Source organism: Notechis scutatus, chromosome 2, assembly GCF_049901735.1.
Source record: "Notechis scutatus isolate UNSWTSFEM ecotype Mainland chromosome 2, rNotScu1.2, whole genome shotgun sequence".
In the NCBI taxonomy this organism is placed as follows: domain Eukaryota; kingdom Metazoa; phylum Chordata; class Lepidosauria; order Squamata; family Elapidae; genus Notechis; species Notechis scutatus.
In genome coordinates this window covers 253617705-253635244 of record NC_142010.1, presented here as the reverse complement: position 1 = coordinate 253635244, position 17540 = coordinate 253617705, and the positions used below count along the sequence as shown (strand labels likewise).

At 43.8% G+C, this 17540-nt stretch overlaps 1 protein-coding gene across 2 annotated transcripts in view; it reads right to left on the bottom strand.

Moving 5' to 3' along the window:
- The window catches only part of CCDC68 (coiled-coil domain containing 68), a 53769-nt gene extending 38683 nt beyond the window's left edge, over positions 1 to 15086 (bottom strand). Inside the window, exon 1 of one of the 2 annotated variants that reach the window (XM_087958623.1) lies at positions 14968 to 15086. The gene's annotated coding sequence lies outside the window, so the exon portion shown is untranslated. The remainder of the gene's footprint in view (positions 1 to 14967) is intronic. The other variant, XM_087958624.1, reaches the window with a different exon arrangement.
- Positions 15087 to 17540: the final 2454 nt, after the last annotated feature.

Here is a 17540-nt window from a genome sequence, read left to right as displayed (position 1 = left end):
TAACATAACAACTGCAGCGACTGGCTTACCAGCTTTGTCAAGAAAGGTCGTGAAATGGGCAAAACTCACTAGAACAACTGTCCTGCTTAGCCACAAAAATTCTGGGGTCAATTGTGGTTGTAAGTAGAGGACTGCCTGTAGACAGTGGCAAGATATCCATGTGGCTAAAATAAAATTATATTCTCTCCAACAAAAGCAGGTCACTATACAAGTCTGTTGGAGTAATATTATCAGGCCTATTGTCAAGAGTTAGCAAATATCCACTCTACCCCTGAATGAAACAACTGTTTGGCAATTTTATTAGCTTTGCATGAACTGGGATGGAAAATATTTGACTATGTCTTTTGAATGTCTGAGGGCAGGATGGAAATTTATAGATAAGAGGTACTACAGACAAAATTAGTAAGGTACTACACAGACATCACATCAGGACTGCCTTCAAAACAGACAGAAAAATAGCAGCCATCCTTAGCAACCCCAAAGATAAAATTGACCTGGAAAACCAAGGCATATACGAAGTCCCCTGTGCATCATGCCCAGCCACATACATTGGACAGACCAATAGAAGAATAAGCACCCGCCTGGATGAACACACAAATGCAGTCAAAAAGCTGGAACACACTTCCTCACTAGTCCAACACATGGAAGCCACAGGTCATAGCATCAACTTCAATGGCACCAAAACCCTGGCCACTATGGAAAACCCTAGCCACAGAGTCATCAGAGAAGCCATAGAGATTGAAAAAGACCAGAAAGCATGAATAGAAGAGATGATTCCACCAGGCTGTCAATCATTTGGAAGCCTGCACTCACAAACAAAAAAATCTCCACACCACAAGCCAGGCAAACACCTGGGCACAAACAGATCCCCCCTGATACCTCCAGCTCAAACACACCCCAACCAGGCACCCAGATGAAACCCAGCTTCCTAACTAATGATAGCCGTCCATTTACCCGAAGCCAAGCTGCACTAAAGGCCTCCAATAAAGTAACACAATGCTGCCAGCCAATCAAGATACAAAAAGAGCCAAAAAACAGACAGAAGATATTAGAGACACCAATCAAGCAGAACACAGCAAACTCCGAGACCAATAAACACAGACCAAGACTCCCAACCAATCAGGATGAAGAAAAAACCATTCTGGCACAGCAATAGGTTGCCCCAAATTTAAATCTGAAACCACTGTAAAAGTCTGACCCACAGACGGACACAATACAGAAGCCTGATGATGGCAGATGAGATTCTGCTGAAACGTTGCTACAACTTTAAAAGAACAACTACAATGACGTGGGAAAATACCCGAACCAAGCCGAATACCATATATATATATATATATAATTTTCTGAGATTCTCGCGGGTATTTGTATGTGGATCTTTGGTTATTCGGGTTTTCTCCCGCGTAAAATTGGAAGTATCTAGGCAACATTTCGATGAAGTCTCATTCATCATCTTCAGGCTTGTGTCTTCAGCTCTGAGAAGCACAAAGCCGAAGACACAAGCCTAGATACTTCCAATTTTACGTGGAGAAAACCCAAATAACCAAATATATATATATATATATATATATATATATATATATATATATATATATATATATATATATATATATATATATATATTTTTTTCTTAAGTTTTCATGGTACTTACATGTATGGTATTCAGCTTTGTTCGGGTATTTTCCCACGTCATTATAGTTGTGCTTTTAAAGTTGTAGCAACGTTTCGGCAGAATCTCATCTGCCATCATCAGGCTTCTGTATTGTGTTCGTCTGTGTATACATATACATATACACATACACACACACACACACACACACACACACACATATATTTGAACAGGTAGCATGTGTACATACCAGAGATGGTGTTCAGCAGGTTCTGATCAGTTCTGGAGAACCAGTAGCAGAAATTTTGAGTAGTTCGGAGAACCAGGAAATACCACCTCTGACTGGCCCTGCCCCCATCTATTCTCTGCCTCCCGAGTTCCAGCTGATGGTCTGAGTCTTCTTTGGTTGCCCTGCACAGGAGAAAGGAGCTGGAAAGCAGGTTCGTGGGGTGGGGAGGGAATGGGGATTTTGCAGTAACCTTCCCCTGCCACGCCAACCAAACCACACCCACCAAGTCACACCATGCTCACCAAGCCATGCCCAGAGAACCAGTAGTAAAAAAAATTGAATCCCACCACTGGTACACACACACACACACACACACACACACGTATACATATACACACATACATACATTTGAGTGAGTGCGTTTATTGAACAGGTAGCCTATATGTTTAAAATATGTATTTATATATTTTGTGTGTATATATAAAATATATATTTATATTGTGTGTGTCTGTGTATAATATACATACACACACACACACATACATTCACACACACATACACACACATGTTCAATATATATATTGAACTACCTGTTCAGTAGGCTTCCTTTTCAAAGCACTATTAGGTGAAGTCTACCTGAAATAAAGTAGCTCAAGAAGCATTAGGCTGCCAGAAGAAAGTATGTCAAAGGAAACCATGTTTGGAATGTGGTAGGTCATATTATTCCTGCCAGATAAAAGGGCCAGCTCTGTTATTAGGGGAAAAGACGCTGCCTCAGATGACAAATTCTTCAGGAACCTTCTTCTCCTTCAACATTTAAAGCCATTGTGAAGTCCTTAGCAGCTATAAAATGGCCCAGGTTTACTATAGGGTGACTCTGTTTGCTATTCTTCTTTGATGATAGAAATGACAGCATGTGGTTGGATCACAAATGAACTGGAAAAGCTAGGAAGATTTCCACCCTTAAATATTATATGGTAATTTATGCTGCGTGGATTCAGCCTTAAAGTGCCATAGTGATGCCTCTGTCAACTAAAAAGATGCCCCTTTGGTCTTTTTAACTGCCAGAAAAAGGGACTGGGGGAAAACAGTGCATTCCTTAAGTGCCTAGATAATCATGCTGGCAGCCCAAAGTTGTCGGAATGCAAGAAAATTACTGGAGAGCATGATTGATGACTCTTGGGGATGGATGTGTCCCATTGGAGAATACACACCCAGGGTGTGGGGGGATGATCGGAGTTAAGGGGGAAATGAATGGTGTATTTTAGTATCAGCTGCACCCAGCTAACACCAATAAGGCCACTTCTAATAAATCAATTTTATTTTCTCTGAGATGCGGCTAGAGACTTATGATTTGAATCGGGGTGGATTTGTTGGAGTCCTGACAGCCTCGTGATGATGTAGATCACTACTGTGAAATGATTTCTGCCATCTAAATAACCCTGAGAGGGGGTTGTATTCAGGGGTGGGCTTCAAAAATTTCCGCAAGGGGTTCTCTGCCCGGTTGCTGGGTGGGCGTGGCCATAGTGGGTGTGGCCTAGTCGGCCTCCTGCACCATGGCGGCAGCGGGGGGGGCGGTGTTTGCCCTCCCCAGGCTCTGGAGGTTTTCCTCAAACCACCGTGAGGGTGAAAATGGCCTCCCTGGGCTCTGGATGTTCTCTGGAGGCTGGAAACAGGCCCATTTCCGGCCTTCCTGAACTTCCGGGAGGCCTGTTTTTCACCCTCCCTGAGCCTCCACGCGCACTTGTACTTCCTTGCATCCAAATGGGCCACTTAGGGACTCCTGGGAGGAGCGGGGTGGGTGGGGCAAGGCCAGCCAGGAGTGGGATTTGGGGGTTCTCTGAACTGCACAGAATCTTAGCTAGGGGCTTACCGAACCCCTGCCAACCCCAGCAGCCCACCCCTGCTTGTATTTTAAAATGAGAAGTTGCTCCAGAAGAGAGATAAGTTTTTCAGGGCCAGAGGAGGCAAATGCTCAACTTAATATATCTGTTTCAAACAGAATATATTTCCTAATTTATATATTTATATTTGTGTATATTAATTTTATAAATAGCTCAAGGCAGCACACATATCCAGAATGCCTTCCTTCTCCAATTTTCCCCACAACAACCCAGTGAGGTGGGCTGAGCTGAGAGAGAGAGAGAGAGACAGAGTGACTGGCCCAAAGATACCCAGTTGCCTTTCATGGCTAAGGCGGGACTTGAACTCATGGTCTCCTGCCTTCCAGCCTGGTGCCTTAACCACTAAACCAGGGGTGTCAAACTCATGTTATCATGGCGGCGTCACGTGACATATCATGACTTCCCCCCCTTCACTAAAACGGGCGTGGGCGTGGCCAAGCATGTGACGCATCCGGCCCATGGACCAGGAGTTTGACAGCCCTGCACTAAACCAAACTGGCTCTATCCGTGAGCCTAGGATTACAAAGGAAATGCATGTTTGCAGAAATATATAGAATTGGTGCTGCCAGGCCTATTGTTTAGCCTTAAAAACAATTCTCATATTTTCTGCTTTATTAGGAGTTGGCACGTCAGGAAATCAGCCATTTTTTCTTTGAGAGATGCGGCTAGAGACTTATGGTTTGAATGGGGGTGCATGTCGGAGTCCTAACACCTGAGGCTTTCGCATCCCTCTCAGCAGAGTTGGATATGCCAATTCTACTTCTGCAGCTGTGCCATTAAGCCTTAAGTAAGCCGTGTGTCATGTTTTACAAGAGGCTATTAAGGGCTGAATTCAGCCTGTCTTTTACAAGTTTACTGACATTTATCCTCTGGCTTAGCCTCACCCAGAAGATGTCCAGAGTCTGTGGTTAAAACCATCAAGGTAGCAGCTGCGACGGTGCCATCAAAGTCCCACCCTTGTTAAAAATGTGCCATGCACATAAATTGCACCATGTTGGCCCACTCCCCGCCTGGGCTTTTCTTGCCACGCCTTGTATTCCAGCTGTTTATGCATCGCTCATATCCTGAAGATTATGAGCAGGCCTTAGCATCCTGGAATAATCCTAGCCATAGTTTAAGGATAAAGTGAGTTTCACTGTTGATTTGGGTTTTAATTACAGTTAGTCCTTGATTTCCGGTTGGATTCTCAGTTACAACAGACCTCCCACAGCTAAAATGTCTATGGAGATTGTCAGTCCTCCAGGTCGTGGTTGTCTCAAAGGTACTTTTTCAAGAGGCAATTGGACTTTCTTGTTTTTTCTTTGAAGATGTTTTGCTTCTCATCCAAGAAGCTTCTTCAGCTCTGACTGGATGGTGGGGAATGGAAGGATCCCATTGTCCCAAAGGTGCTTTTTCAAGAGGCAACTTTCTTGATTTTTTTTTTCCTTCGAAGACATTTTGCTTCTCATCCATTCCATTCCCCAACATGCAGTCAGAGCTGAAGAAGCTTCTTGGATGAGAAGCAAAACATCTTCAAAGGAATAAATCAGAAAGTCCAGTCTGGGATCGAAGTCCACAAGTCTTAAAGTTTGGGGACCCCTGCCATAGACATTTAGCTATGCATTTTGGGATGAACACCCTTTGAATGGCGCAGGAGTATGAACGGATTTCCAGAAAAAAATTGCAGACTACAGGAAGCATTTGTGTTTCAGTTTGAGATGGAAACAACACAAACTCATCTCCAACAGCTTGTGCCTGGATTCAACAGTGAAGGGCAGAAAACATCCTGCAGAAAACACAGCTCCACAACACAGTCCTTTCAGCAGTTCCAAGAAGGCTCCACACCAGTGGTGGGATTCAATTTTTTTTACTACCGGTTCTGTGGGCATGGCTTGGTGGGTGTGGCAGGGGAAGGATACTGTAAAATCTCCAGTCAGAAGTGGGATTTGCCAGTTCTCTGAACTACTCAAAATTTCCACTTGGGGGGGGGGGGGGGGGGGGGGGGGGGGGGGGGGGGGGGGGGGGGGGGGGGGGGGGGGGGGGTTTTTTTGGTTTTGGGGGGGGGGGGGGGGGGGGGTGGGGGGAAGGGGGGGTGGGAGGGGGAGGCTGGTTCTCCAGAACTGGTCAGAACCTGCTGAATACCACCTCTGCTCCACACCCATTTGCACGACCCAGGGGACCCTGAGGAAAACAGACAAACCTCCAAGTGGCCTCAACAACTCTCTAAAAGGATGCAAATGGCCAGCTGTCTGCAAGGAACATAAATCCTTCCATTCCCCACCATCCAGTCAGAGCTGAAGAAGCTTCTTGGATGAGAAGCAAAACATCTTCAAAGAAAAAAAAAGAAAGTCCAATTGCCTCTTGAAAAAGTGCCTTTGAGACAACCACAACCTGGAGGACTGACAATCTCCATAGACATTTATGATCTGGTTTCAAAGTTCTGACTGCTTCCTTTCCATGGTCACATGATTGCATTTGGAGTGTTTAGCAACCAGCCCAGTTTTATAGCTGTTTGCAGTGTGTCCCGCTGTCATGTAACTACTATTTATGACTCTTTTTTTTGGCTGGAAATCAGTATTTGCTTCCAAAAGACAGCCATTGGGTATATAAGTTTGCTTAACAACTGCTACATTCACTTAGTATCTCTGACGTTGGCTTAGCCACTATGGCAGGGGTGTCAAACTCAAGGCACGTGGTCCGGATGTGGCCTGTGGGGTGCCTAGATTTGGCCCATAGGGCCAGCCTGAAAATAGCAAAGGACTGGCCTGCGGTGCCTCTGGCAGCCAAAACGGAGCATGGGGGGGACTGCGTGCGGCCCCCCTGTGCCCCATTTTTGCCCTGGACAGCCTCTTGCAGTACTTTGCCAGCCAAAATTAGGCATGGGGGAGGGGGCTAAGGGAAGCCACCCACACCCCATTTTAACCAGCAAAGTGCCACTGGCTGGGCTGGAGAACTACAATGGTGATCTGGCCCTTAAAGACATCCAGTTTGAACATACAATCATATGTGGTGGCAATGCCCCAAAGCTAAAAAATACTGGGAAAAATTGAGGAAATGGATACAAGAAATTACAGGGTATGATATCGGATTTGAACCAGAAACGTTTTTATTGGGGGTGATTAAAGAAAATTTAAAGAAACATACCCAATACGCCATACAACACATAATAACACCGGCAAGAATTGCTTATGCCGAGAGCTGGAAAGTAGATGAGGTACCCTCCGAGAACATGGTAATAAAGAAAATACTTGATTGCTGAGATGGATAGGCTTACGAAGAAACTGAAAGGTAAAGAGGAACCTGAGTTTTATGAGATATGGGAAATAGTTGCATATATGAGAAGCAAGTCTCGATACGGAAAAGAATTGTAAATATATGTAACGCTTGACACAGTACTGTTAAAATGTAAATGAATATGTATTTTTGAAATAAATAAAATAATAATAATAAAAAGAAGAAGAAGAAATCAAGTTTGACACCCCTGCACTACGGCATTTATTTAACATCTGCTGGAAAAAAGATAATAAAATCAGTCACAATGACATGGTGGCCCACTTGGAAATTCGGATGCTTGGAAACTGGCTCATATTTTTGATGGTTGCCATGCCTTGGGATTGTATTGATATGTTCATGTCAAACATAGTCATGTTTTCTATGTTGCATTTTTAAGTTATTGTAAACCACCCAAATATAGTGCAACATTTTGCTACAGGTCCCATTTGTGCAACAAACGCAAACAATGGCTAGCAACTATTTCAATGTCTGCAGCTATTTCAAAAGAATGAAATTTGAGAGGTGCTTACAATAAGAACCAAGGAAAGTGTTCAAAGCAGCTCTACAAATCTTGAAGAAGATTCTCTTTCTTAAAGGATTCAAAAAGAGGTGCTTCACACATGGCCCTCTGTGTTTGAAGACATCTCTTTTGAAGGATTTGCACAGCCTTAATTCTTTAAATACCTTGGAAATCTTCAGACTGAAAGAACGAGGAAAGAGAGAAATAATTCAAAGAATACGAGGATGCAATCTACCCCTCTTTTGAAGAGAAACCCGGTGTTTTGATCGTTTGCATCCACACATTTATTATTAGAGGAATGTTACTTAAATTGTTTGTCCAAGGACTCCCGGGGAGTCATTTAAATCCCTCTCAGAGTCCTGCAAAATATTGAAGATATTTGCAAAAATTGAAAACAATGCCACTCTTCTCATTTTTTTCTTGTCAAAAACTCTTGGGTTTTTCATTAAAAAAAATTTATGTTAATATTGAATGGGATTGTTATTATTTTTATATAATTCAAAAAATAGTGCACAAATGTATCACTTTTCATTTTTCATATGACAAATCTTGATCAGTATAAACCATGCAAAGCTCCTTTGAGGTCCGCCGTAATTTTTAAAAACAGGAAAAGTAAGGTTTTTTTTAAAAAAACAAACAAACACTGCATTAGGCTATTGCCACACACTAATTTCTCAAGCACGAGAAATTTCAGGAGCATTTGTACAAACTAAAGAAAAGGTGCATTAAATCAGATCAAAGGAAAGCATGCGGCTAGAATGAAGGCACCCTATGAGAATTTTGTGATAATTCAGTGTACAGCTAAGCAGCAACTAGGACAGGGGTGTCAAACTCAAGGCCCGCAGGCCCAATCCAGCCCACGGGGCTTAGATCTGGCCCATGGGGCCACCCTGGAAACAGCAAAGGACTGACTCACGGTGACTCTGCTAGCAAAAATGGAGTTCAGGAGGGCAGCGGCCCTCCCAAGCTCCATTTTCGCTGGCAGAGGTTTGCAGGAAACCGTCGCAGCCTAAAATGGAGGTTGGGAGGGCTGCAGGTATCCCTCCCGAGCTCCGTTTTCAGCGGCAGAGGGTTGCAGGAAGCTATTGCAGTCAAAAACAGAGCTCGGGAGCCTGTTTTCACTGGCAGAGTGCTTGGGAGCCACCACAGGCACCCCTGACATGAGTGATGTTGAACTGGCCACACCCACCCTAGCAATGTCCACCTCGGCCCCCTGAGGTCAAACACAATCTTGATGCGGCCCTCCATGAAACAGAGTTTAACATCCCTGAACTAGCAAGTAAAGCCCTAGCAGGAGGAGAACTACACAGCCCTAATTTCTAATCCAAGATTATCATAAAACCTATAATGACCTAGTTAAAAGCAATGTCCCAGGAAATACATTCTCCTTGCCCTACTACCGGTAGTGATAGACAATGGACTTTGATCCAAGGGGGAGGTTCTCAGAACCCAGATACATATTTAAAGCAGTGCCTTGGGGAAACAAAATGCTGGCAGAGTGCCATCCAGCTACATTTTTGTAGGTAATGTTAGGGATAACATTGTTTACCCTAACTGTTTTGGGTAAAAATAATAAATATGGTATCATGGTTTGTTAGTTAAAGTGTGTGTAACTTTAACTTCAAGAATGTAATTAAGGGTGTGGTTGTAAAAGCACTATATAAGAAGCGAGGCAATTGCAGCTCTCTCTCTCTGGCTTACTGATCCCTAATTACTGGATGGATTGATGACTGCGTTCTTGCTGAAACGGGGAGAGAAGAAGGAGTGTTGATTTTTCTCAACGGAGAGAAAATAAAGATTGGACTGATTTATTGTAAGTGTACTGACATTGGCTATTCAACACGGACTTTGCAAATAGAGTATCCCCGACAAGATTTGACTGAAATTGATATATGACTAATGGACCGTTTATTTGACTATGCTATAATTCTTAAATGGAATAAACTATATTTTTGATAGCACAAGCGTATCTGTATTTTTACTGCGTGTTAACTAGAAAACTTATCTCACACATTTACCTGTCTTCCTATCTGACTTCGCTGCACGTTCTGTTTAGTTTGTTTTCCTTAACACCTGTTGGGGAATCCAGGCTTAACAGGTTTGTATTTGAAGGACCTGCTATCTAGCAACATGGAGAACGGAGAACTTCGTCAGTGTTGTTGGGGTTACATGGATATGGCCAGGAATTGTGTGGAAGTTGCCCTTCATTTGTTTTCTCCCACTTGTGCCATCATTTTGCACATAGTTCTGGTTGATATATTTCAGGACACACACAGTAAAACAAAAACAAGGCTCTAATGCAGGTAGTGGTGGAAGGAATGAGAAGAAGAGGACGAGCAAGAGCAAAATGGATGGGCACAATTACAATGGCAAGATTGCATCTTGGGAGACTTGAAAAGTTCAGAGAAGAGCAACTAAGATGATCAAAGGCCTGGAGACCAAAACATACAAAGAATGACTGCAGGATTTGGGTTTGGCTCATCTAAGGAACAGAAGAATTAGGGGTGACATGATAGCAGCATTCCAGTATTTGAGGGTCTGCCACAAAGAAGAGGGGCTCAAATTATTCTCCAAAGCACCAGAAGGCAGGGCAAGGAACAATGATTGGAACGAAGGAGAGACTTCCTAACAGTAAGGACCATTAACCAATGGAACAGCTTGCCTTCAGAAATCATCGGTGCTCCATCACTGGATGTTTTTAAGAAGAGTCTCTAGACAGTCACTTATCTAAAATAGTATAGGTTCTCCTGCTTGAGCAATCCTTTAGGATTGACTCACCTCTTCGTCTTGCAGTCCAAGTGACTCTTAAGAAACTTCTCCAACACCACAATTCGAAAGCATCGATTCTTTGCTGCTCAGCCTTCCTTATGGTCCAACTATCACAGCCATTCATTATACTGGGGAAAACCATAGATTTAACTCTAGAATAAAAAGCTTATCAGTCTTTTTTAAAAAAATGATTTTGTGCCATCAAATCATTGTTGATTCTTAGCAATTACACAGGTAGATGTTCTCCATCTGGATGTTTTTAAGAAGAGTCTCTAGACAGTCACTTATCTAAAATAGTATAGGTTCTCCTGCTTGAGCAAGGGGCTGGACTAGAAGACCTCCAAGGTCCCTTCCAGCTCATTCTATTCTAAGACCTGAAAGAAGACCTATTATCTTAGGGTTAGATCCAAGATGGAGAACATCTACCTGTGTAATTGCTAAGAATCAACAATGATTTGATGGCACAAAATCAATTTTTAAAAAAAGACCGATAAGCTTTTTATTCTAGAGTTAAATCTATGGTTTTCCCCAGTATAATGAATGGCTGTGATAGTTGGACCATAAGGAAGGCTGAGCAGCAAAGAATCGATGCTTTCGAATTGTGGTGTTGGAGAAGTTTCTTAAGAGTCACTTGGACTGCAAGACGAAGAGGTGAGTCAATCCTAAAGGGAGTCAACCCTGATGGTTCTTTGGAAGGACGGATACTGAAGCTGAAGCTCAAATACTCTGGCCACCAAATGAGAAGAAATGACTCGTTGGAGAAGGCACCAAAGTTGGGAAAGATGGAAGGCAAAAGGAGAAGGGGATGGCAGAGGATGAGATGGTTATAGGGTCATTGATGCAATGAACATGAAATCAGACAAACTCTGGGAAAGAGTGGTAGAGGTGCAGGGGTGGCTGACATGTTGTGATCCATAAGTTTTGAAGAATTGGACATGACTTAGTCACTGAACAACAGAAAACTTCTATTCATCTCTCACTCATACTAATTGGCAAGGAATCCCTAAAATCAGCTTTTTTCCTCTCTGTTGGCTGAACCTAAGACTTTTTGCAACCAAAGTCCTTGGGTTCTTTCTGAGCCACCAGTCTTCCTATGTGCTCCCTCCCCTTGAGATGTTTCCACAATGTGAGATTTCAACAACCAACATCCAAAACAGTGGTGGAATTCAAATTATTTTTTACTACCAGTTCTGTAGGCGTGGCTTGGTGGGCATGGCAGGGGAAGGATACTGTAAAATCTCCAGTCAGAAGTGGCATTTACTGGTTCTCCGAACTACTGAAAATTTCCACTACTGGTTCTACAGAACTGGTCAAAGGTGGTATTCACCAGGTTCTGACCAGTTCTGGAGAACCAGTAGCAGAAATTTTGAGTAGTTCGGTGAACTGGCACATACCACCTCTGACTGGAGATTTTACTGTATCCTTCCCCTGCCACACCCACCAAGCCATGCCCACAGTACTGGTAGTAAAAATAAATTGAATCCCACCACTGCGCTGAATACCACCTCTGATCCAAAAGATGAGAAAAGCACAGAGCCACTTGCTAACAAACTTTCCCAATTGTGCAAAAGAATATAAAGAACAGCAGCAGCAGAGACTCGCAATATTTCAGATAGAAGCAGAAAATTTGGGGTCAGAGAGAGGCAGCACAGATAAGAGAGTAATAGCGAAAAGAGAGAAAATTAGGGCTGAAGCTTCATAGAGGATACCAGATGGAAAAATTGCACAGCATTCTATTTCTACACCACAAAAAAGATCAGGTTAGCATTCTTCTCTGCAGCGTGGATGAAAAATATAGATTTGTATCAAGTTAGTGACATATTGCTGAGCCAGGATGGAGGGGATTGAATCTAGATATGGCACCACATCTTCAATACACCTGTGTCTGTAGGGCTATTGAGATGTTTAGGGGCTTGTAAATCTATCTATATAAAAACAAAATACCACTCACACATCATTACAAAATCTCCAGAACCGTAAAGCCTACAAACTTGAAATTTGGCACGTATGTTCCTCTTGGCTTCTAGGTGCTCACTAAGAAAATATTTTTCAAAATGACCATCAGAGCATTAGTATTTCGTACAGAGGTGGTATTCATCAGGTTCTGACCATTTCTGGAGAACTGGAAGCAGAAATTTTGAGTAGTTCAAAGTACTGGCAAATACCACCTCTAACTGGAGATTTTACAGTATCCTTCCCCTGCCACGCTCACTACGCCCACAGAACCTGTAGTAAAAAAATTTGAATCCCAACACTGATTTCATATATTATTATTAACACGCTCTGATGCTAAGGAGTTCTACTCCCTTTCCCCATCTGAAAAGAAATCTGTTACAAATGCAAAACACAAGCAGAGGGGAAGCATTTCAGTTTTTCACAGCACCAAGCAGCTTTAGTACAGAACAGTTGAGCTAAGCCACGCCCAGGCTCCTTGCTGTCTCCTTCTTGCTCACACAGCAAATCCTGTTTCAGTTTCCAAACAGCCCTCAACTCTCTCACACACTGACAGGACGCTAGCCAGATGAATACCGATGGATGCTGGTAGGCAGAGGCACAATTGTTTTTTTCTTATTTTCCTCCACAAAAACTAAGCCCAACAACATAGTTTCATAGTGAAGCACGGGTATCAGCTAGTTTCTTAATATATCATGGTTCTTTAAAAAAACAGCTGTCATATTACTGTGATTGAAATCTGCGTCTAGGTTTAACTCCAGGAAGTTTCAGTGTTGGGAGGCAACCTCAGGACATCAACAAAATATATTTATTTAATCCTATGATATCCCCAAAGTGGTTGAGGCAGTTTATATGCAATAATTAACACCGTTTAGGAATTATCCCAAGCAAAGGCTGGGTTCCCTTAGTCCTAAACTATTCATCTAATCTAGTCTTTCTTGGCCTGGTGTCCTTCAGATCTGTTTAGAGAATATCTTCCAGAAATTAAAATAGGCTTGGCCTAATCCTGAAAATTTGGAGTTTCAATCTCAGTGCAGCTGGAGGGCATCAAGTTGTAAGTTCCCAGCTTTTAGGGTAGGAAAACAACACATTGTCTTTCATGACTTAGCCAAAGATCTACCTCATCCAAGATCGGATGTCTACATTTTATGAAATTATTTGCAAACTGTTCAGTGGGTCTGGTAACTAGGTTAGTGAGGTTACAAGGCTGCCATCTTCAAGACCTTTAAGTTTTCTTGACAAGATTTGCAGTGGTTTGTCTTTGGCTTCTTCCTGCAAAACTGAGACAGAGGCCCTGAAGTCACCCTTTTCTCTGTCATATCCATCTGAATGAAAAAGTAACCTAGATTTGAAAGTTGGGCAGGGCAAACTTAGTTAGCTCTTGGATAGGAGACCACCAGTAAATTTCAGAGCTGTAGGCTAGCCCAGGGGTCTCCAGTCTTGGCAGCTTTAAGCCTGGCAGATTTCGACTCCCAGAACTCCCCAGCCATTCTGGGAGTTGGAGACCGCCAGGCTTAAAGTTGCCAAGGTTGGAGACCCCTGGGCTAGAGGATTTGAAGTCAAAAGAACCTGCTGGAATGCAGTAGTTGGGGAAAACTCCTTCACTGTCCAGAAGAAAGCAGGAAACCTTAACACCAATAGATAGATAGATAGATAGATAGATAGATAGATAGATAGATAGATAGATGGATGGATGGATGGATGGATGGATGGATGGATGGATGGATGGATGGATGGATGGATGGATGGATGGATGGATGGATGGATGGATGGATGATGTTGATGATGATGTTGATGATGAAGAAGATAGATTGATAGATGATAGATAGATAGATAGATAGATAGATAGATAGATAGATAGATAGATAGATAGATAGATAGATAGATGATGGATGATGGATAGATGGATAGATGGACAGATGGATAGATAGATAGATAGATAGATAGATAGATAGATAGATAGATAGATAGATAGATAGATAGATAGATAGATAGATATGATGGATGGATGGATGGATTGATGATGATGATAGATAGATAGATAGATAGATAGATAGATAGATAGATAGATAGATAGATAGATAGATAGATAGATAGATAGATAGACAGACAGACAGACAGACAGACAGACTCATACACCCACAAAGCCTATAGCTGTAATGGAACACTGAAGTGCTTTCTTTTCAGATGAAACCCAGGAAGAAAAATACATTTTTTCCTAGACATTTTAACCGCCTTCCTGGCACTCTCCCCTTCCTCAAAAGAGACCCATAGCGCCGATGCCCCCACCAAACCGCCCCCTTTCCTCCCCTTGACTCCCAAACTGGCTTCTCGTCTCCGTTCCCACAACCAAGACCCGCGCACTGCCTTTCCCGCCGATTCCCCCACAAGGAGACGACGAGGTTTCTGAGGCAAAGCGGCTGCCGGGCTTTAACTGGGGAGTTTCCCCCCACCCCTCCCATTTCCATTCAGCCCCGAAAGCTTTCGCCTCGTCTCTCTGAGCGCCGGCCTACCTTAGGGGGTTGTTGTGGCTGGGGAGGAGGAGGGGGGAAAAAAGCGCGTCGGAACGGAAAGCAACCCGCGGGGAAACGCACCAGCCATAGTTCGAGACTTAGCCGGGGAGACGCCGCCTCGCAAAAAAAAAAAAAAGCGGGAAGCCTGATCGCGACCCACCGGCTTTCTACCCCACCCGAGTTCGGCCTGACAGGATTAGCCGCCGCTCCTGGCTCTTTACCTGGGCGGTCTGTTTGCCGACGGGATTCCCCGCCACCTCGGCCGCTCCTTCTCCAACTTCTTCTCCCGGCCGCGGAGTTCCGGCCGGCTTTTGCCCTTCGCTTTGGAGCTGGGCGGCTCCTTCCCGGCGCCCGCCCTCAAGCGCTCGGCGAGATTCCTTCGCTCGCCCTCCGCCGCCGTGGCGGCGGGAGGCTTCTCGAGCGAGAAGGAATGGGCCGAGCGCTGGATTCACACGTTGCAACGAGATACGCGCGTTCGGAGGTTCGGGTTCTGGAACTGGGGCTGCGGGGTGTGTATGTGTGTTTGTGTGTGTCCCTGGTGCTGAATTAAGTCCGTTTTCTGAGTTCCCGGTTGGATTAATACAGTATGCTAAACCCGGTTAAGCGAAAGGCAGAACATTCGACAAAAGGGTTCTGTTCTCGCAACAACCCTCCCCCATCTTAGTGGGGTGGAACAAATTGTGAAGCCCCTGCAGGTGGGCCGTAAACTCCCCTCGTGGCTTGGCTTTGAAGGGTATTCTTGCTTAAAATGTGAGTGGCTTGCTTGGACGTCAATAGGATGTTACACTACAGCGCTCTCCCTCTCCCTCCCCTCCATCATCTATTTCTTCCTTCCCTCCCTCCCCCTCCCTCTCTCCTCTTCCTCTCCTCCATTATTTATTCCTTCCTTCCCTCTTTCCCTCCCTCTCTCTCTCCCTCCCTCCATCATCTATTCCTTCCTTCCCTCCATCTCTCCCTCCCTCCCTCTCCCTTCCCTCCATCATCTATTCCTTGCTTCCCCCTCCCTCCCTCCATCTCCCCTCCCCCTCTCCCTCCCTCTCCCTCCCCTCCATCATCTATTTCTTCCTTCCCCCTCCCTCCCACTCTCTCTCCCTCCCTCTTCCTCTCCTCCATCATTTATTTCTTCCTTCCCTCTCCCTCCTCTCTCTCTCTCTCCTCCATCATCTATTCCTTCCTTCCTTCCCTCCATCTTTTCCTCCCTCTCCCTCCTTCCCTCCCTCCCCTCTCCCTCCATCATCTATTCCTTCCATCCCTCCCTCCATCCCTCCCTCCATCTCTCCCTCCCTCCATCTCTCCCTCCCTCCCTCTCTCTCTCCCTCTCCCTCCCATCATCTATTCCTTCCTCCTTCCTTCTCCCTCTCTCCCTCCCTCCCCTCTCCCCTCCATCATCTATTCCTTCCATCCCTCCCTGTGTTAAAACTTCCTGTTATAGGTATATATGTATTATTCTCAAAAGTGTGAAATGCACATTAGGATGTCCACACCTGGGTAGGTCAGAATCCCGGCTCTTCCTTTTCAGCGTTGCTCTGATTTCCAGGGGAAGGGATGGAGAAGAAGAAAGAATTGCAGTTAGTTCTTGACTTATGACTATAATGGACATAACGACTTATGACATTATGGTCATAAGTTGTGACATTTGAACCACCTGATCCCCCTCTTTTTACAACCTTTTTTTTTGTGGTGGTCGTTAAGCAAACCCATTGTTCACTAGGGGCCAAAAATCAGAAGTAAATGCTGATTTTTGGGAAAAGTCATCAAACATAACTGTGGGACTGTGGGTCGCTGCATATGGCCATAAATGTGGGTCATCAGCCAAGTGCCCCAAATGCAGTCACATGATTGGGTGGCAGCCACCAAAACTTTGGAACCAGGTCATAAATATTCGTGGGGCAGTCTGTCATAACTTCAAAGAGTCACTAAGTGAGAGGTCATAAGTCGAGGAACAAGCCAGGTTTGCTTATTGATTTCTCCTGGAGAAGGAGCCACACTGCCCCACTGATACAGAAAAAGCCGCAAGGATGCTCTTAGAAGGGAAACATTCACACAAAAGTCTACCTCCAAATTGTTGGAAGTGAAAAGATGTATCAGGCACATTTCTTCACATGTGGTGGACCTGCAATGCTGCAAAAAAAAAAAAAAGGATTGGAGGCTGATCCAGACATGGGTGGAACAAATGGTGGGAGAGTATATTTCATTTAAGACGGAATTTTTTCTCCTAGGCATAATACCAGAAAGATATAGGAAGGACTTAATTTATCTAATAGTACATGTGTTGACGGCGGCTAGAATAATATATGCGCAATATTGGAAGAAGGAAAGCATACCGCCAGAAATAGAGATAATAAGGAAAATTATGGCCTGTGCAGAATAGGACAGGTTAACTTTACAATTAAAAAACAAGGGGGAATCTGAGTACTATGAAACGTGGAATAAATTCTATCAGTGGTTGCATAGAAGAAGGCAAGGTCGGAATATGAGTAGTTATGATGATTAGAATAATTAGTACACAATGTATCAAACAAGACGATTGTAAATGGTGAAGTAACATTTATATATGTGTAACAATTGTAACGCCAGAACGGCTGCACCGTGTTGCATTCTTATAATTAAAATAAAGTTTAAAAAGTCACTTTATTCTACGCATCTTACTAAATAAAAATGCAATACATTGTTATTTATTTATATAGACTTCAATCCAATTTGGGCAGCTCACAGCATAAAAATAAAGCAACAAATAAACCAAGATGGCAAATCTGGTTAACAACAAATATATCCTGCATCCAACCAGGACTCC